Here is a 22,273-nt window from a genome sequence, read left to right on the forward strand (position 1 = left end):
CTTCTGTTTTCTCTCCACAAGCATCTTCTGCCTGTTTGCAGTGCATACTGGCCTTTTCTTTCTCAACCCTCTCTGCACTCACCAGGTATAGCTCAGTGACATTTTTCAGGGGTTAGACTTTTGGGGTGTAAGGTCAGAGTTCCCTGTGAGACCCTGTGGAATTCACCCTTGCCTTTGGCTCCCATGTCAGTGGGGTTGGAGATGCACAGTCGAAGTTCTCCCAGTTGGTGAATCTCCTCAGAGTGGCAGCGGGCTGCTGTTCTTCACCTACAGGTCTGGGTTTCCCCCTTCATGGGGCTCCATGTCTGAGCAAGTTCCTTTCCTTGACGGTTCTTGCATCCTTTTAAGAAAATATAGGTAATATTTTCCACTATTTTTAGTTGACTTCAGAGGAATGGTTAATAACCTCAATACCTGATGGGAAAGTTTATTTTTTGTTTGTTTGGTTAGGTGTCTTTCCATAGGTTTCCTGAGTTCTTGGCTCTGTTAGGGGTTAATTGTTGTGCTATCTGTGTCCCTTCCATGCCTCTTTTAGTTGTCTGCTCTCCCTGGTTGTTGTTTTTTCGTTTGAGAACAAATCCATACAGCAGTTTCGTGGGTGTCAGGAGTGTGGGTTGGCCTGTAGACTGTTCCTGACTTCACCTGGGGCTCTCAGGTCAGCCCCTGTGGCCACCTCAGCCTCAGCCTCTCTGGGATGGAGTGTCTGGACAGTCACCCCAGTTCATCCTCATCTCTGTCTGCCTTCCAGAGATGGGTTGAGACCTCTCATCATCGAGGCTCAGACTCCTAAGTCTGGGAGAAGACCCTGAGAGATGGGCTGAGAGTGGTGGTCGACCCCAGGCTTCCTGGGACTGGGGTGTGATGGGTGTGAAGATATGTATGGGTCTCTTCACCATGCAATTTCCACTACAGTGGTGCAGACCTGTTTATGTGCATGAGAAGGTGACACTCGTGTTGGAAAAATGTCATAGTGAAATAACAGGAAATGTTTACAAGATCGAAAATTGTTGACACCACAATTGCAAAGCCTTTGAGGCTTTGAGCTTGGAGAGGTGCAGAAATAGCCCCAGGGAGCTCAGCTGGCTGGAGCACGTTCCCTGTGCGCTGAGCTGCAGTTTCTACCTCTGGTCAGGTAACATAGGAGATGTATAAGTAAATGGAACACCCAATTGATGTTTCTCTGTCTTTGTCTCTGCCTCTCTCCCTCTATCCCTCAATCAATAAATTGAGAAAAAAGAACAACAACCCAGGCTGGGTAGCTCAGTTGGTTGGAGGGCCATCCTGTGTCCCAGTGGGTTGTGGGTCCATTTCTGGTTCCGCAGTGTGTGGGAAGTGACCAGCAGAGTCTCTCTCTCACAGTGATTTCTCTCTCTCTCTCTCTCTCTCTCTCTCTCTCTCTACCACACCCCTTCCTCTCTCTCTAAAATCAACGAAATGTCCTCGAGTGGGTATTATGAACAACTGTGCATACATGGATTCCATCTCTAGGCAGGAACAGGTACAAACTCACATGTAAAAGGCACTGACACAAGCCCATGTGTCAACCTGCAGCCTGTTTTACCATCGGTCTCCCACCACTGAGTCTCCTGGTCACGTCCAACATATCTAAGGATGTGCAATTTCCCAGCTTTATTAAATTCTAGTTTACATAAAATAAAATTCATTACTTCTTTAGTAGATTTAATCATCAGTTTTGTAAACATTTTTCTAACAATTTGGGTATTTCCCATTACCTTGTATGCATGTTCTCATGTTACATTGTATGTTTGGTTTATTTTATATATTTTTTATTTTACTTTTTACCTTTGATCCCCTGCAACCATTTGTATCACCTCTCACCTCTGGGAACCACCAATCCACTCTCTGGATCTTTGAGCTTGGGTTTTTCATTTGTTTGTTTCTTTTATATCCCACATAGGAGATCATACAGTATCTGGATTTCTCAGTCTGACTTAATTTCACTTAACAAATGCCCTTGAGATCCATCTATGTCATTGCAAATGGAAATATTTGGGGCATTTTATGGCTGAACACTCTTCCATGTAAATCACCATTTCCTCATCCATTCTTCCATACATGGATGCTTTGGCTCCTTCCATTTCTTGGCTATTGTAAGTCATGCTGTAGAGATTTTTGTTTTCTGTAGCTACATACCCAGTAGTGGAAATGCAGGATCATATGGCAGTTCTATCTTTAATTTTTTAAGTCATCACCTGAGGACATTGGTGTTTATTGTTTTTAGGGGAAGAAGAAGGGGAACATTAAGAAAAGAGAGAAGCATTGATCGATCCCTTTCAGCATTCATCCCACTGCGGGTGGAACCCACAATCCTCTGCTACAGGAGATGCTCCATCCAGCTGAGCCATGCTGACCAGTGCAGCTATTTTTAACTTTTCAGGAACCTCCATACACAGTAACTGCACCAGCTTTCATTCCCACTACCAGTGCACAACAGTTCTCTTTTCTCCACGTCCTACCAACACTCATTACTTTTGTCTTTTTGGTAGCAGCCATTCTAATGGTTGTAAAGAAATATCTCACTGTGGTGTTGATTTGCATTTTCCTGATGATTAGTGATATTGAGCATCTTTTTCGGATCTTTGGTCATCCGTATGTCATTTTTTAAAAAAAATCTATTCAGAACTTCTGCCCACTTATTCAAATTGAATTGTTGGTTTCTTTTGCAACTGAGTTGTATGAATTCTTTATGAAGTTTGGACATTAGCCTCTTATCAGCTCACAAATCAGTGATTTGTAACTCTGTTCTCCCATTCAGGCAGAGGCCTTTTCATTTTGTTGATGATTCTTTTGCTCCCTTTCATTTGCATGAAGTATCTTCCTCTGCCCTCCACTTTCTGTCTCTGTGTGCCTTCCAACCTCAGGTGGGATTCTTGTGGACAGAGTGTGTATGGGTCTTGTTTTCTACTCAGCTGCCCCATGTGTTTAGCTTGGGGCACTTAATCCATTTACATTTATAGTGATTATAGATGAGTACATGTTTATCACCATTTGAGTATTTTGTAAGAGTTTGGTTCTTTGATTGTTTCTTCTTAAACAAGTCCCTTTAGATTTCTTGTAACTGTGATTTGGTAGTGATGAACTCCTTTAGCTTTTTCTTGTCTGAAAAGATCTTTATCACTCCTTCAATTTATTTATTAATTGACCTATTTATTTAAACCATAACTCAAGGTTATGTTTTCATTGATTTTTTTTAGAGAGAGAGAAAGAGAGAGAGAAAGCTAGGTAGAGATAAATATCCATGTGAGAGAAGCATCAATTTATTGCCCCCATGATCAGGAACAGAACCTGCAGTCTAGGTATGTGCCCTGACCAGGAAGTGAACCTGCCAACTTTTGGTGGCCCAGAAAACACTGCAAGGAACTGAGGGGAAATAGCCAGGACTCTTCTCCAATTTGAAATGAGAGCCTTTCTGTGCAGAGCCCTCTTACAGGAGCCAGTTTGGACAGCTCCTCCCCTCACTTCCTCCTCCTCCTCCTCCTCCTCCTCCTTGTACTCCCTGTCCTCACTCAGCTCAGACTTCGAAGTCACAGACAGGAGCAAGACATAGACTTTGCAGGTAAAGAAATATGGGTGATTGTGTGTGTGTAGAGGGGAGCGGCAGGGAAATGTGGGATATGGAGCATCAGAGTCCCCACCCCCGGGATCCGAGTTAAACCTCCCATCACACTTGCTCCCAGTGCAGGTTTCTCCTTGCTTTCTGTTTCCTGTCTCTGCTGACTGACTCTGGGCTGTGACCTGCTGTAAAGGCTGAGCCTTGCAAATTAGCCACTCTTACTGGTTTGCTGCTCAGAGGATGTTTGTACAAATAAGTGATGCACTTCACCACTTAACAGAAATTATATATAAACTAAAGCTTTTCAGGACAGAGCCAGGTGAATGGGCAGAGTCAGCTCTGGGGGCAGCTGGTGGGTGGGAAGCACTGGGAGGTGTCAGAAGCAGGGATCCCGCACCCAGGACCAACAGCCACTTGTGGCCAAAGCTGATTTGCAAAATACTGGAATTCCTCTTCTCAAGTTACAAGAAGGGCTTTTCTACTCCCTATCCTTAAGGCATGAAGACATAAGTCTTCTTCCCAAAGGACCATCTGTCTTTCTAACTGTTTCAAGTGAGTATTCGACGGCTCCTGTCAGAGGAGCCTGCCCTTCCCGAATCACATTTTCAGCCTGTCCCAGGCAAAGTCCCCTGCACTCCCAGTTCTTCTAATGGCTCTGCCCAGTGCCAAACGTGTGTAGGCAGTGAGGAGACAAAATATTTACAATGAAACACCATGGTCCTGTGACACTGAGCATGATGAATAAGGAAAGGGTCACCTTTTTCGCAGATGTAGGTTGAACATCAAGGTCAAAATCAATAAGCAGAGGGAGTTTTGATCAATTTATTAATGTAACAACATGTGTTGTGAAGAACTCTGTGTCCAGTAATGTGCTTGTCCCAGATAATAAGGGAATACAAGATTGGACAGTCCCCTGGAGGTTCCATAGTCACGAAGCTTACAACTGACCAGGGCAGAGTAGAGAGAGCAGATGCAGAACTCCCGACTGAGATCTGTGCTCCAGGGGGACCCCCGGAAACACTGGGAGAGCCAGTGGCAAGGGGACCTCAGCACACCTGTACTGTGGGTGGTGACGGTGTTGCAAGAAGAGGCGTTGGAGAAAAATAACCAGGTTTTAGTTAAAAACTGTGTTGAGTTTTTAAAGAATTGTAGAGATGAAGAGGTACTGAAGATGAGATGATCCCTTAGGGCCTGTGACAGGGAAACCAGTCCCAGTGGCCTGGATCAGCCTGAAGGAGGGAGCAGGGACACTTCTGCATGTTTTGGAGGTCGAGTCGGTGGGACAGATGAGCAAACGTGAGGAGAAATGAGCTGTAGGTGACACCACCACTCTGGAGGAGCCCCAGGCTGAAAGGCTGAGGCCATCTGCTGAACAGAGGATGAGTTGGGGGGGTGGGTGAGGAATGGGATGATCCCATGACCTGAAGGCAGTACTGGCTGGATAGCATGGAGGTCAAGGGTTTCCTGTGGATAGTTTTATGGGAGATGCCCTTGAACTTGCCCAGTGGAGAAACTGAGTTGGATATGAAAATTCAGAGCTCTGGGGATGGTCTAATCTACAGATAAAGTTCAAATAGACATTAGAACAACAAGTTACTGAGGGGACGGGGAAGGGTGCCCAGAAGCCGAGCTGAGGAGGCACCTGAAGCCTGTATATTTGTGCAGAGGAAGAGCAGGAAGCAAAAAGGAGACTGACCAGGGGAGTGGAGCAGATGTGCTGGGAAGGAGGAGAAATCAAGTAGCCAGTCTAGGGGAAGAAGGGGCTGCTGGCTGCAGGAGGTTCGGTTTGTAGTTACTCTCCATTTCCCTGAAATGAGTTGTGTTTCTTACCCACAGGAACTCACACGACAATGGCAATTCCATTGCACAGCTCGAGTTTCAGCATCAGTGAGCCTGGGACCACCCATGGTGAGAGGGGACTCGGGCTCCCCAGGTCAGGCTGAAGGAAGGGACCTGGAGGGGGCTCTCCTGTCCTGCCTGCCAGTCCCCAACTGAGGAAGATCCAAATACCCCCAACCCCATTTCTCATTTTGTCTTCATCGACTCTGCTCTTTCTTTCCCCTTGACCCTCCACCCTGGCCCCTCCAGATATGGCATCACCACTCAGAGGAAGAGAGGTTACAGTGTCCTGAGTGATCCAGGATTAATGAGGGTTCTTGTCCCCTACTTCCTAACATGTGCACACATCAGGAGGGCCCGCTCTAGCCTCTCTGCGTGTTTCTCTTCCCCTCTCTTCAGTCCCCGTGAGGGTGGGAAGGAGGAATGTGAGAGTAAAGGAGAATTTATTCAAGTCCCTGTGGTCCCTGCTCTGGGTGGCCTCACTGTAACCAACAAATTCCACAGGCTGGCTCACTCCATTTCTCACATAAACCCCCTTTCACTCCCTTGTCTATAGAAAGTAACTGCATCAGTTGAATTCGTGGTGGTTTGCAAATCACACCACAATGTAGTGGCCTAGAAACATCAGTCATTTTGTTGGCAATTCCGTGGTCTGAGTCAGCTGGGCCTCTCTCAGGCAGACTGGCTCATGCACCTAGTGGTAAGTGGTAGTTCAGTGCATAACTGGATAAATTTTTTTAGATGAAATGTATTTCAGTGAGAGTGGTTAATAACACTATGTAAGGTTCAGGTGTACAATCTTATCATCCTTCATCCGTGTACTTCATTGTGTACTCACAATCCAAAGCCTTGTCTCTTTCCATCACCAGGGATTTGACCCTGTTTACCTCCTCTCTTTCCCCCTCCTCCCTTTCCTTCTGGTAAACACCACATTGTTGTCTGTGTCCGTGAGTTTGGTTTTTTACTTGAGGCTTCCTATTTTATATCCCGCACATGAATGAAATCACATGGTTCTTGTCCTTTTTTTATGTGACTTATTTCATCTAGCATGGTGCTCTCAAGATCCAGCAACTGGATAATTTGGGATTGGACATGTCTCAATCCCAATCCTCAATCCCAATCTTCATGGATGTGTCTGCTAGTCAGCAGGCTCTCGGGCAGGCCAGGGTGACAGGGATAAGTGGGCCTGTGTCCCTCATCACTGAGCAGGCAAGTCCAGTCTCTTCCCAAGGCAGCTGCAGGACTCTCCAGGGCAGAACAACACAGCCAGCTTTACACATCTGCATATTTAGGACCCACGCTGGCATCACGCTTCTGTTGCCTTCTTGTCCAGAGGAATCACCTGGATTCAAGGGGTGGGGAAACAGACCCAGCATTTATGGGCAGGGCTGCAGATCCACATCCCAGGAGGCTCATGTCCCAGATGGGAAGAGTCCATGGCCACAGCAGCACGCTGTCACATAGATCGCCACATGCCCTCAGGATTGGCAACCTGCTCCAGGGTAGAGCTGGCCTGTGGTGGCCTTTTGTCTCACCTCCCAGGATTTTCCCACTCCCTGTGTGGTGACAGCTGATGCCCTCATGGTGTCCCTAGGTGGAGTCTTCCACTGTGATGCTAATGGCTCAGTGATCTGAACTCCCACCCACATTCCCCTTGTTGAAACTTACTTCTCTCTTCCCAGGATGCTGGTTATCAGATGTGGGAAACTCACCCCCAGGGGAGGTTTGGCTACTCCCTGGATGAGCTATAGCTTCCCCACAGAGTGTGTGGAAGGTGGGGAGTCACTATTGATCTTGTGGAAGCCAGAGATGGGGGTTCTGCCAAATCTCTCTTCTGTTTGTTGGATATTTAAAAAAAAACCATTCCTACTACAGAATACACAGAAGGAGGCATACTGGAAATAAAGAGGCCAGTCAGGGTGCAGCTGAGGCACGGATGGTGATGTAGGTTGAGCTAGTATGATGGTCTTCAACATGGAGAGAAGCAGTCAGATTGTGGATGGAAGCAAGAGAACATTCCAGTGGGTGGGATCTGGAAAGTAAAGGGAAGACAGGAATCAAGGGAGATTTCTAGACTTTTGGTGTGAGGACCTGGGTGACAGTGATGATTTCTCTGAAAGGGAAATTCAGTCATCACTCCTGTCTCTAATGTCATTGGTGTGACCCTGTGGGCATGGACTTTGACCAGAGACAATGGCTGTGTGTGATACAGGGTCCTCCCACAGGCCACAGTCTCGCTCAAGGCCGTGCTGGAGGGTCTTTGTCAGAGAGACAGGTGCTCGGGTGTGGTTGCCCTTGTTTTTACTGGTCCCAGGCTGTGCTCACCAAAACCTGAAGCGTTCCTCCGTAAGGCACATTAAAGAGAAACAGAGATCTACTAAAGGGAAATGGGGAAAGAGTTAAACAGATGATTTGGTGTTTAACTGAAGGTACAGTTACTTTGAAAACATCCTCCAGTTGGTAGGCTATGGTGTTCTGTCATTAACCTGCAACTTTCCCAAGAAGCACATAGGCCTAACCAATGGAGCCTAAGAAAGTGTAATTCTACTGGTGCTAATCTGCATGAGTTGTCGTTGTTGTTGTTGTTGTTGTTGCTATTACTATTATTATGATTATTTAAGTGTCAAGGGATTTTACAGTAACTCCAGAGAACTGTCTATACTTTCTGGTTGTAAGTCTTCAGCATGTTAATTTAAAATAGGAAAATGTCATTAAATTTCTACACACAGCCATAATTTTAAGTAACGTGTTTTTTGTTTTTGTGGGTCACAGTCCCTGATGGGAGGGCTGCATATGTGACATATAAGGGGACACTCCTTCTTTTTGCCCAGGTGCCCTGCTCACCCCTGTAAGAAGGGAGGGCCTGAATCGCCCCCTCCCTGGCTTCTTCCTGGGAAGAATAAAAGCTCCCTTGTGACTATGATGTAGGGGTGAGAGGATCTTCTGCTGTGACATCCCACGGTCAGCTTTTGTGTCACTTGCTGCCTTGGCTTAGGAGGGACAGCACCTACAGTGGCTCAGAGTTCTCACTTACACCCTGGGGTGCCCTCCTCCTAAGCTGCCAAAGGTCAGAGTGATCAGTCCAAGGGACTCCTGAGACATGTCTGGAGTTCTCTGAGTCCTGCAGCAGGAACACACTGCCCAGGGCATCCTCAGAGCTCCTGTGGGTGCATAGGTCACTCATGGGACAGGACCTGATTAGACAACAAATGGGCACAGGTGGGTGTGGGTCCTGCAGGGGAAATGCTGGAGGTCAATCCTCACACTGTGGTTTTTGTTTCCTGGTGTCCCAGGGCTTGGAAGCCAAGACCCCAGAGAGTCACAACTGAGACTAGTCTTAGTGGGTAAGACTGGAGCAGGAAAAAGTGCCACAGGGAACAGCATCCTTGGGAAGAAAGCATTTCATTCTACCATCGCAGCAAAATACATCACCAAGGTCTGTGAGAAAGGGAGCTGCACGGGGAGTGGGAGAGAAATTGTGGTTGTGGACACGCCTGGCCTTTTTGACACCGAGGTGCCAGATGCTGACACACTGAAGGAGATTGTTTGTTGCATCCTCCTGACATCCCCGGGGCCTCATGCGCTGCTCCTGGTGGTCCCACTGGGCCGGTACACAAAGGAACAGCAAGAGGCTGCACAGAAGGTGCTGACGATGTTTGGTCCCACAGCTAGGAGATTCATGATTCTGTTTATTCACTCGGAAGGATGAGTTGGACAATGTGGAGTTCTGTGATTACATAAAGGAAGCCCCAGAATTCATTCAGGATCTGAGGAAGGATTTCAAGGATCGCCACTGTTTGTTCAATAATAAGGCAACAGGGGCTGAGCAGGAGGCCCAGAGGGCACAGCTGCTGGACCTGGTCCAGTGCATGGTGATGGAGAACGAGGGGGGATTCTACATTAACGAGATGTACCAAAGGGCCGAGGAGGAGATTCAGAAACAGATCCGAGTGATAGAAGAGCAGTGCAGAGCTGAGCTGGAGAGGGAGAAGAAGAGGATAAGAGAGGAGTATGAGAAGAAAATCAGAAACCTGGAGGATAACCTGGAGCAGGAAAGGAGAAAGGCAGAAATGGAGCAGGTGTTGGCAGACAGGGAAAAGTAGTATGTTTTCAGGCAATGAAATGCCAGGGGTAAACTTGAGAGTATGAGTAGTATACTTCACAGCCTCATGCATATATTCACGCTTACCAGTCCCTTGTTACGTTTATTGTTCAAGTAAAATTAAGCTCATTGAAAATCTATGTGTATTTCCCGTGAATTTTGGCTGCCCCTTCCTATATCATTCATTCCCCAAAGTCAGAGCTCTCTGTTTCTGTCCCTCAGGCTCTCAGGACTAGGGAGGGTTGGAAAGTTCACTGTTGACAGTTGATTGAGTTAACCAGGGACACATTCTCAATTTGTAAAAGTTCAGGGGAAAGTGTGGATGCTCCCTATCTTCTGAACTTTGTCTCAGACACACGGAAAAGGAATGAGGAGATCAAAAGTCGGTGAGTCCGGGCCTGCTCTACTTATCCTTAGTAACTGTTTCTCCTCCAGATTCTTTCCAGATTGGCAGATAATCTCTACCTGTGGCTTCTACTTTTTATTTTTGCCTTTAAGACCTCTGCGATTATTTTACCCATGTGGTTAGGTAATCTATAGATAGAGATGCTTATCGAATTCTTTCTTCATTAACATAAATTTGTTTCAATACATCCTAACACAAGGACTGAAATTGTTCCTTATCATCGGCCCCCTGGAGGACAAAGAACTGTTTAAAAAACAGATCACTCAGAACTCGGCAAAGTGAAATGATGGAAAGGTCAAAGAACACGGATTCAAGAATGTTCAGAATATTCAGATGTTCCTATAGAAGTGCTTTGGCCAGCCTCAACGTGACCACGTTGCTAAAAGACTAGTTCTCTCTGTTCCTTGGGAAACCAAACGATGCCACCACACCGCCATCACCCTGCACCTTGATGACTCCCTGCTGGGAGGGTGATCCGCACACTGTTCCCCACCCCCTGAGTTGTTTCCTTAGTGTTACTATAATAAACCTTTTCTATTCTTTCGTATCTGTGCAAAACTGGAAATCTTTTACCTTAGGAAAAAACACTGATACTTCTTCTAAGAGCACAGGGAAGAGTTTTACTTTTTGGTAAAATGTCAAGATGGTTTCTGAGACCTTCCAGGATTTCCTGGTTACAAATGAGCTCCCTTTATTGTATGGATAACAGTAGTGCAAATCTATCCCTTCTCTTCTTGGGACTCCTACATGAGTGATTTCTAGGAGTTCCCAAAGCACATTTCAATGTTCTAGCAGCAGGTTCTGGTGGTCACACACCCAGAGGGAACTTCAGTGGTCTACCTGGGGAATGAACCAAGGGACCACAATGCAGGTCAGGTCCAGTTACCACTGGCCAAAAAGGAGAGAGGACAGTCTGGTTCCTTTTTTAAAAAGTAAACATAACAATAAGAAATGGTTTCACATCCTGAAAGAGACCAACTGCTTTGTTTTTGTGAGAGGCAATAATTTATGACGTGTCTCTCCCTCCTGGGTTGTAGGACAAGTCCTTTCCTGGTCCAAAAAGAAAGCCATCAGCTTGCTACTGTAATGCCCAGTGCTACCTGGGGATCCCACCCCTGTGGCTTCCAAAGTCTGCAGTGACAAAGCCAAAGGCTACAGAAAGTTCTGTATGTGTTGTTACTGAGGAACCAGGTAAAGAACTGAATTGCAGGTTTGCAGGGCCTGGACACGATGGACAGAGGACAGTGGCACATGACTGAGAGCGTAGAGGGTCGCAGGAGGGGGCATCTCAGAATGTTCCTCTAAGAGCAACAAGGACTTGGGACTGTCTGTGCTGTGGAAGTGTTCCTTGAGCCAAGGTTCACCAACTCTTCAAAGCATGGGGTAAGAAATATTTTGGGAGGGCCTCATGCACACCAGGCACTTGGTATACAGTGATGAGTAAAGAAACCAATACTTTGTCCCTGGCACACCAGCATCAAATCAGTGTGAGCCCTGTGGTGTCTTGGATGAGATGGAAATCTTTCCATAGGAAGGTCAGGTGGAAGGTAAATTCACACGTGGACATCCAGCTGCGCTCAATCCTCTGTCCTACACCATGGACTGTCACGCTGTGTTCTCTGCATCACAGGGAAGGGGCGGGGGACAATCCTCATTGTCCTGTCTCTGATAGGTCCCCGTCAGGGTCTGCCCCTTCAGTCTGAAGCACGTGTTTGCACCATGAGGGACTGGTGTCAAATAGCAATCCAACTTCTTCTGAGAGGTTCAAAAGACTTGGAAATACCTGTACCACCATTTTGAATCCCCCACCCCCCGAGTTTACAACATTCTTCATAGATTTGGGAATTCTTTAAGACATGATATTATTTGGCCAAGTGTCTTATATCTCACTTCCGCTCTTCTCTGAAGAAAAACACTTGGGAAGGGTTGGCAGGTGGTGGGGAGGGGAGGGAGAGGGTTACCCTGAGGAAATAGGAGGAAGGAGAGGAATGTGATGGAGACTGGTGCAGGCAGGGCTGGATGCCAGATTCACCCCAAGTGCTCCATGTGAGCAGCGTCACTGCTCCTGGGAATCTGAAGGGGATATCAGAGGAAGGAAGTGAAAAGAGTGAACAATGGAAGATGAGGAATCTGAAATGGAACAACTCTCTGGCATAATTGGTTTGGGAGGGGAGGGGAAGAAGGTCAATCGAGATGGTACCTCCATATGGTCCCCCCAAAACACACCCTGTCCAACTGCACCCTGGGGCACTGGGGCTCCTTAGAGCACTGAGACAGAAAGTATTTTAAAATTTACTCTACTTAGTCCTGTTGTTTGCTTTGTCTGTGTGCCTCCTTTCAGAGAATGATGGGACATTATTTACCTCTGCCTTCTGGTTTTTGTTTGTTTTTCTGACCCAAGGCAGCCAGGCTTGGGTTCTCAGCAGGGAGGGGAAATATACACAGAATTTACTTTTCAGCAATCACCTCTCTGGGACTTAATAATTCAGAGCTTTTTTTTTTTTGAAATCCTCACCTGAAGATATGTTTACTGATTTTAGAGAGAGCAGAAGTTAGAGAGAGAGAGTGGGAGAAAGCATCCATCTGTTGCTCCCCTGTGTGCCCACTGAGGACCAAACCCAAAATCTTCTGCTGTACAGGATGATGCTCCAATCAATGAAGCCACCGGGCAGATCCAGAGATTTTATTTCTTTTTAATAAATAAAAAGATTGGAGACAACCAAGTGGTCTGGAGTCAGCATCGTTGGGAAGCTGATGTTCCGCTGAACGTCACCAGTGGATGCTGGTCAGTGCAGTCCTCCTTCTTTGTTGGGACTTTCAACATTTATGGTTAAAACTTTATACATAGCATTCAAATACATATTGTAATTTGAAAAAAATACTTGAAATTTTCCAAATTTTAAATCAGTTAATCCTTGATATTATTAAAAAGGTCTTGCCTTCTATGGGCAATTGTTTGATGCCTTTATGGGAGATGTCTCAAGGTCAATATACTGTGGAAATATTTTGGCCTTTCCTTAAAATTTTCCCACAAAACTGTCCATGGCCAAAGTAATCATTTCTTTTACTACCATTCCATTTTAAAGTATTTTTATTTTTGGTGTAATTTTATCCAAGGCATTTTGTAGCTGGTCCAAATTACAAGCTCTGATCCTTTTAAATACTGTTTACAATGTTTCTTTGTTTTTATGAACCAACTGTGAAGTTTATTTTAATTTTATTTTTTTCAGTATGTTTTTATTGTTGTTCAAGTACAATTTTCTCCATTTCCCTCCCCCCATTAGTCCCCCCCACCACAGCTATCCCCATCTCCCACCCTCCATTCTACACCTCTTTGGCTTTGTCCACATGTCCTTCATACATGTTCCTTGACAACCCTTCCCCGTTTGCCCCCCATTATCCCCTCTCACCTTTCCTCTGATTACTGTCAGTTTGTACGTCATTTCAATGTCCCTTGTTATATCTTGCTTGCTTGTTTGTTTTGTTGATTAGGTTTCACTTATAGGTGAGACATATGATATTTATCTTTCACCGCCTGCCTAATTTCACTTAGCGTAATGCTCTCCAGTTCCATCCTTGCTGTTGCAAAAGGTATAAGCTCCTTCTTTCTCTCTGCTGCATAGTGTTCCATCATGTCAATGTACCATAGTTTCTGATCCACCCATTTACTGATGGGCATTTAGGTTGCTTCCAGCACTTGGCTATTGTAAATTGTCCTGCTATGAACATTGGGGTGCATAGGTTCTTTTGAATTGGTGTTTCAGGATTCTTAGAGTATAATCCCAGCAGTGGAATTGCTGGGTCAAAAGGAAATCCCATTTTTAGTTTTTTGAGGAAATTCCATATTGTTTTCCACAGTGGCTGCACCAGTCTGCATTCCCACCAACAGCACACTGGGGTCCCCTATTATCTACATTCTCACCAGCACTTGTCATTTGTTGATTTGTATATGATGTCCACTCTGACTGGTATGAGGTGGTATCTCATTGTGGTTATAATTTGCATCTCTCTGATGGCTAGTGATGATGGGCATCCTTTCAGATGTCTCTGGGCCATCTGTATGTCCTCCTTGGAGAAGTGTCTGTTCAGGTCTTGTGCCCATTTTTTAATTGCACTGTTTATCTTCCTGTAGTAGAGCTGTGTGAGTTCTTTATATATTTTGGAGATCAAACCCTTGTCCAAGGTACCATTTGCAAATATGTTTTCCCATACAGTTGGTTCCCTTTTCGTTTTGCTGATATTTTCTTTAGCCATGCAGAAGCTTTTTATTTTGACAAAATCTCATTTTATTCTTTCCTTTCTATCTCTTGCTCTAGGGGACATACAGGTGAAAATATTGCTGTGTGCGATATCTGAGATTTTCCTTGCTATGTTCTCCTCTAGGAATTTTATGGTGTTGTGGCTTATATTTAAGTCTTTATCCATCTTGAGGTTATTTTTGTGTATGGTCTAAGTTGGTGGTCAAGTTTCATTTTTTTTTTTTTGCATGTAGCTGTCCAGATCTCCCAACACGATTTGTTGAAGAGACTATTTTTACTCCATTTTATGCTTCTACTCATGTTGTTGAATATTAATTGACCATGGAGACTTGGGTTTATTTCTGGGCTCTCTATTCCATTCCATTGGTCTATGTGTCTGATGTTATGCCACTACCAGATTGTTTTGATTACTGTGGGCTTATAATATAGTTTGATATCAGGTATTGTGACACCTCCTACTTTGTTCTTTTTTCCCAAAATTGCTGCTGCTATTTGCAGTCACTTATGGTTCCATATACATTTTTGAAATGTTTGTTCTATATTGGTGAAATATGTCATTGGTATTTTAGTAAGGACTGCACTGAATCTATAAATTGCTTTGGATTGTGGACATTTTGATGATGTTAATTCTTCCAATCTATGAGCATGGTACACACTTCCATTTGTTTGTGTCTTCCTTAATTTCTTTCGTCAGTGTTGTGTAGTTTTCTGAGTACAAGTCTTTTACCTCCTTGGTTAGGTTTATTCCTAAGTACTTTATTTTTCTTGTTGCTATATCAGATGGGATTTTTCCTCTGATTTCTGTTTCTGATGTTTCATTGCTGGTGTGCAAAAATGTCTTTGATTTCTGAATATTGATTTTGTATTCCATTGTTTTGCCTAATTCACTTATTAGGTCAAGTAGTTTTTTAGTGGAGTCTACAGGATTTTCCATGTACACTATCATGTCATCTGCAAACAATGACAGTTTTGCTTCCTTTTTTCCAATTTCGATGTCTTTTCTTTCTTTTTCTTGTCTGATTGCTGTGGCTGGGACTTACAATAGTATGTTGAATAGAAGTGGTGAAAGCATCGCAAATCAACAAATGTAATACAGAATTTTAATATGCAGAATTTTAATTTTAACATGCAGAATTTCTAAAGCCCCACCCCCTCTGTGGCTCTGTTGTTTTGGTGGGCCTCCCCATCAACTTCTGCCTGCTCTGGCTGCCTCCAGATGCCACCAGCCTTCCCTCTAGTCACCGTGAATTTCGACCTGGTGTGCTGTGGTGGGGAAACCCCATCTATGTGGCAGTGGTGTGGCCCCTTATCTTGACCAGAAGATCCTGACTAAGGGTCAAGTCCCCTACAGTGTTGGTCTGTGTTAGGTCACTTCTGATGCCTTCAGACAGAGGCTTTAAAGTAATTGTTTTGTATTTTCCCCATAATGCATCAAGGGTGTTCCAGGGGAGCTGGGAGCTGGATTCTTCCTTGAGGTTTTGAGCCCCTGGATAGATCCACACAGAGGAAACACCCATGTTCTCACTGGGCCCTTCATGTGCCGTAGACCCTGGTTCTTCTGCATTCCTCTGGTGTTGAGATGCTTGTTGAAAATAACTAATGTTGACTCTTTTCACAGCCTTGACCAAGACAGCTTCTCTCTCCCTGCCCCACCCCCACCACACCAGGTCTTTCTTCATGATGCACAGACAGTGGAGGGTCCAGGACTGTGGTGATCCCCACTGGACTTTCTTTGCCCTGTGGAGCCCCAGGGAGTGACTGTCCTTACTCCTGAAATGTTTTGGGTGGCATCATCCCTGATTTTTAGTAAAGAGAGAGCACATCCTATTTGACATACTTAAACACCATTCCCTTAGAATTTTTCATAAAGGCCATGGTTTGAGTGGCTTGCCAATGAGAATCACTGCATGAGTGTCATTGGTGAAGTGCTTGTACTTTCTATTATGAAATGAAAGAAGCGAACAGATAAAACAACACATTTTAAATTAATTTATATTGTTGTCTTAATGGAAATGCAAATGGTTTGAACTTTGACTCAGTAGCTCTGAAGTAATGAGTCTGCTCACTTAGAAACATGATGATCTTGACCCCCCGACCTTGAGTACTGACCATTTTCCCAACCCTAGTGCAGGGGTGGGAGCTTATCCACCAGAATGCCAATAAGGTCCCATTCTGAACATTACACTAGGGATTTTAATTTTCATATAGAAGAATAACAAGAGAAATACAATAAAGAGGAAATCAAAGCCATTGTGATCAAATCAATACTTTATGCAGAAGGAGGTGAAAAATAGAAGATGGAACAGAACTGCAGTCCTAACATGGGCCTTCGACAGTATGCAGACCTCACAGAGAAAATGTCTGGGTTCTGCCCATAAGTCACATATGGCTTATTGAGTAAATGGATCTGTCTTGGATGCCCACAAAACTGAGTCTTTGTTCTGCCCTGAGATGCTTTCCTGAATCTTTCAGCCAATGAAAACACTGGCTTCCTTGGCATCCCCTGTGTCTGGAGACAATGGGAGTCTGTGGCCGCTGCACTGGGACACCAGGGGTCCTGATGGGGCCCCTGGCAGCAGAGGATTTCTGACGGGCAGGTGAGCACCCAGACAGACCTGTGGCTGCCTCTCTGATTGCTGACTGTCCCCAGATGCTGTCCCCACACCCTATTTGTTATCCCTCTCTGAAGAAGGCAGCTAGAGACCCTCTGTCACATGGTGTGAAGAAGGGACAGAGGAGTCTCTCAGGGGGCAGTTCCCTCATTCTCACCTGTCCTGTTCCCATCACTTGGTCAGACTCCCCATGGAGCATCCTGAGCCTCAGAGAAGCTCAGGGGCATCTGAGGAGTGTCAGTCTCTTTGTGAGGTCACACAGCACGTACCAGTCACAGGCTAGGGCTGACCACCATCCTGATGTCTTCTGGTCCTAGTCCACATCGCCTCCTTTGGCCTTATCTCCAGAATTCCCTTTCCAGGAGGACCTCCCCCATGGGGCACAGAGTCCTCCCAACCCATCTGGCGGGTACTTCCTACTGTGCTCACAGCCTCAGCTGCTCCCTTTGCAGTTTCCCCTTCTTCCCTGCACCCCTCTATCCAACACCACAGATACCTCACAGAGGACCCCACTATACACCCAGACACTAACCCCATGTCCCCTCTCTCCCCACTGTCCAGTGAGAATGGAAGGGCTACAGGTAAGGCTGAGACAGGGTGGGGAAACACCTTTAATTTCTAACATCAGGAGGCAGATATGATGAGAGGGGACCCTAATTATAGCATCCCTAATCTAGTCTGCTTCAGGGAAGGCTCCTCCTTTACCCAAGCCCCCTTGGCACCTCCTGGGGCCTCATGTCCTGTAGGAGGTCTCAGGCCACCACCCTGACCAGGCCCTGCTCCTTGGACCCCCCGGCCCCACTTGACTCATCATTCCCACCAGCAGTCCCCATAAGGCCCATTTGCTGTGGTTCAATGGCTGCCTTCAGGGTTGAGTGAAGGAGCTGCCCCTCGGACCAGGTCTCTCTTTCCCCTCGCTCCTCCTGCCCCACCCAGCAGCTGCCCCCTGCCCCCGCTGCAGAGCCACGGCTCTGTCCTGACCCACCACACACTCAGGTGCCTTCAAGTCATTATGCTGCCCCCTCTGTGGGTGAGGACACAGCCCAAGACTGGACAGTCACCAGGTCAATGGCACACACTGATTTAGAGACGATTTAGAGACTGATTTAGAGACTGAAAGAGACGATTTTTGCATTGGAATTTGAGTACGTGTGAGAGTTTTCCCCAGAGGGCAGAGAAGTCTTGGAAGTGGGAATAACCTGTGCTTGGGCATCCTGGTGCAGTACGGCTTTACTGCAGGGACACGGAGCTGTCCACTGGGGCTGCGGGGTTGGATGTTTATGGGAGAGAGATGGGGAGGGGCTTATATAGTCTGCCAAGATGTTTCACCTCTGCCCTCCAAATTAGTGGTGCTCTGCCCTGACCGCACACTGAAATCAACTGAGGACCTTTTAAAACCCTAATTCCTGGGCTGCACTCCAGATCTATTAAATCAGAATTTCTGGTGTTGGCACCCAGGCCTCAGTGTTTTTAGAACTCTCCAGTGTTTCAGTGTCCAGGTCATGTGGGAACCAGTTCCAGCAGAGAGCCAACAGAAGTTATGAGCAAGGGAGTTCCTTGACTGGCTTTGCCTTTTAGCATACCTCTGGTGGCAGCTTTGAAGGTGTTTGTTTAGAGAAAGGGGGGCTAAGAATGGAAAGAATGAGTACATTTCAGGACTAGTTGGGGATAAAGCTGAGGTAAACAATTCTCGAACTAGAGATTTTTGCGGGGAGGGATTTCGTTTTCAGAAACCAATATGGGTACATTAGGTGTGGTACAAGAAGGGCAGAGGAGTATTCACAAATGGAAAAGGTAGACTCAGGGCTTTCTTTGCTGTTATGCTGTGCAGGTAGCTGCTGCTTATGTTTCTTGGAGGAATCCTGGGTCTTGCAACACACACTGCACCTTAGTCTCTAATTCTGTAGTAGATGTGAGCACAGTTCCAGGTGAACAGAATCACAAATAGAACTCAGAAAGCCTAACTCCCTGTTAGCTGCCTCTAAACTCCTGCCTTGTCCTGGATAGGGAGTCACAGGTAGACTAGGGGATCAATTAGAAGCCCCAAAATAGGGTTGAAGTACATATAAGAAGAGAACTGAGTTGACTTTGTGGTCCCTAGGTCACAGAACTCTACTGGGTCAGGAAAGTGTCGAGCAGCAGCAGCAGCAGATGAAGGAAAATGTCCCCACCTTGCAACAGGTGAGCGTGCGTGAGGGCCCCCCTGCGAGGGCCCTGTTTCAGTTATCTGGTTTCACGCAGCCAACCGCCCTGAAGCCGAAACCACAGCGGTTGGTTATTTCTCATGGTTCTGTGGGTTGCCTGGAGAGTTTGCCGGGTCTGGTTGATGTCACTCATGCAGCCACATTCAGCTGGAGGTTGGGCTGGGCTGTTGGCCCAGGTGCCTTGGTTCTCTTCCATGAGTTCCCCACGTGGGGCTAGTTTGGGCTTTTGATAGCCTAGTAATCTCATGCAGGCACTTGCTTAAGGGATGGACCTAGAAATGCAAGAGTGTCACTTATACCACATTTTGTTAGACTTCCCCCGCCCCCCCGACCTCAAATCTAGCCCAAGTACAAGAGGAGAGGAAATCAACACTCTCTCTTGATGGAAGGAGCAGCGAGTGTATATGGGACTGGGAGGAGTTGCTGGCAGCCACGGCTGGAGGCAGTCCGTCCTTAGCTGGCAGCTGGGAATGGGGGCAAGTGGGCTCTGGCTTCATCGGGACAGCCTGGAGGGAGGAGAATGTATGATACAAGCCTCTTCTCTCTTCAGTCTCAGGTGGTGGGGTTTTGCCCTGTCTTAGATGATCATTTCTCTGAGAAAAGCATAATTTAAATAAAATGTCGAGTTTCTTGGCCCTAACTCCAATGGATCCCACAGGACTTCACTGAGAACAATGACACAGTTTTCAGCGTACAGTGATCCCTCACCTGTCGTGGGAGTTACATTCCAGAGACCCCCGAGATAGGCAAAAATCCTCGAAATAGCGGCGATACATTTATTTTATTATTTATATATACTTTAAGGCTGTATAAATCCTTCCCACACTCCTATAACCCTTTCCCACTCTCTATTAACCTTTCCCACACTCTTATAAACACTTCAAATGCTCTTAAACACTTTCTACACTCTGAAACCTATGTACTTTTAACAACATATAAAATTCTATGTGGGTATGCACCAGTGAAGTACACTACAACTTGAATGATGAAGATGGTGAGTCATGTAGCTGTGCAGTACTGATGGCAATGAAGGTGATGACGATGAGATGAACGTACAGCACAGCTGAGAAGAGCATTACAGCTCTTCTGAAGGCATCACTTCATCAGGGGCTGCATCAGGTGGTGCAGTATCTTCGCTCTGGGCCATAAATTCTGTTTCTGCTAAAGGCATAGGCATGACTGATCTCTTGGTCCGAGTGATGAACATAGTTATGGGGAGTTGCTGGCGCTGCTTTTTATCCTCAGAGGCAGCTTCTCCGTGTAGATAAATGCTCTTGAGTCCAAAGCATGTCTGAAATTTGTCAAACCGGCCCTTGCTGGCCCTGAATGGGGTTGGTCTGGTGGGAGCAGCACTGGACGGTCCTGCTTCTGCATTGTCTTCCTGGTCTTCATCCTCATCACCGTCGTGAACGTTCTTGCTTTCCTAAAAAATATCATAAAGTTTCTTGGCCTTCGTCCAGATGGTGTTGGTATCCAGTGAGATATTCTTCTTCCTGCAGTCATTCATCCACAGGGCCAATGCAGACTCCATCCTCCCTATGGCCTTATTGCAGGAAGTCACCATCCTCTTTCTGGTCCTGGTAAAAGTCATTGTTGCTGTAGACCAAATATTCTTCTCGCCTTTCTTTATGTAGCCAACAGCAGATTCATTGATCCCGTAAGGGCGTCCTGCAGCTGCGTAGCTTTTGCCTTCCTTTAACATGTGATAAGTTCCACCTTTTCTTTGATGGTAAGCATATTCCTCTGGCTCTTGGGTTCAGTGCCAGAAGCCTTAGAAGGCGCAGAACATTTGGGTGGCATCATAGGGCTTGAAATAAATTCAAACTTTTACGAAAATTCCACAAAAACACACCACCACAGAGCAACACTACACACAGGGATCAGATGTCAATGTGAAGTGACAAGGAGAGACTCTGAACTTATGCACACAGTGTGGGAGAGCAAAGAGACTGATGCTACAGTCACTGAGCCAATCAGCGCCCAGGATACAGAACACAGTGCTGTGGTTGGTCGCCTTCCATTCCGTCAGCCATCAGTGTGCCTTGTACAATCTCACATTGGCAAACTTTTGCAAGTGGTAGTGGTGTACTGCATTTGTATTGTGTACAGTACGGTATTCATCTGCTGATGAAATACATACTGTATTTTATTTCCATTTAATATTCTTTTAACATGCTTGAATTAATGTTTTTTATATTTTTATACTGTTTTAAATATTTTAGGAAAGGTAATTACTCTCATAAATATTTCATAAATATGTATATAGAGCAAAATCCTGTGATATAGCCAAAATTCCATGAAACAAATTTAGATGTATATTTTTTTAAAAAGCCTGCGATACAGTGAAGCTGCAATAGGTGAGCCGTGATCTATTGAGGGACTACTATATACGTCCTTCACATGCAATTTGGTGTTTATTCCTACATATTTCTTTTTTCTTCAATTAGAAGGGAATTTGGTATGTTAAATTTTTTCCTGAAATTTCATTGTTTATTTGTAGGAACACAGGAAATCTTTGTACACTGACTTTGTGTCCTGCAACTTACTGTACGTGTTCCTGAAAAATACACTTAAAGCTAGAATTGAGTGTGTGATCACTGTGTAGCCGCATCTCATAAACTTGAAAGTACAGCGTTCAATTATGGTCTTGTTCTAAACATTTCTCAACTTTGATTACTGGGTCTGATTTGATCCATGGGTTATTTGACCCAGGAATTGCCTGAGGGAGTGTGGGCATGGGAGGAGGGGAAAATTGGGACATCTGTGATGGCAGAGGCCATAAGTAAATACATAAAAATAGAACTGTGTCCTCCAATTGACAAACATATGGTATTTTATTATTTACCTTTTAATTACGTTGAAGTCAGGAAATGTGCCCTCTGTTAGTTCAATACTATACAGTTTCAAAGCTTTCCTTGAGACCAGCATTGGTCAGTGTTTCCCATCTCTTTGAAAAAAAGGGACTGAATTTGAGGAAGTGTCTACACATGTGCATGAGGTGAAGTCCGTTAATCTGGTTGCTTCAGTCTTCTGCTTCCATATCACATTTTTATTTGCCTGCTCTAGTGAGGACTGAGAAATTTGTTTTGCACCTGTCATGGTAAGTGCAGGTTTGCCCATTTTCTCTGTGACTGAATCACTCGCCTTACAAAGTGAGGACTCCGTGTGCAGCAGGTGGAAATGTAAAGCCGTGTCTGACCTGGTGCGCAGGGCTCTGTGGCTGTGCTCCCACCACACTGCTGAGGTTGCACCTGCCACCTGCACTCCTCACCTGTCT

General features: G+C 45.6%; 2 pseudogenes; both read left to right on the forward strand.

Moving 5' to 3' along the window:
• The first annotated feature begins 3,540 nt into the window (after positions 1-3,540).
• LOC123819336 lies at positions 3,541-10,468 on the forward strand (annotated as a pseudogene).
• Positions 3,550-22,273, forward strand: part of LOC123819334 — a 37,526-nt pseudogene continuing 18,802 nt past the window's right edge.

This window comes from Phyllostomus hastatus, unplaced genomic scaffold (genome assembly GCF_019186645.2).
Source record: "Phyllostomus hastatus isolate PE091 unplaced genomic scaffold, TTU_PhHast_1.1 phas_contig_305, whole genome shotgun sequence".
Lineage (NCBI taxonomy): Eukaryota > Metazoa > Chordata > Mammalia > Chiroptera > Phyllostomidae > Phyllostomus > Phyllostomus hastatus.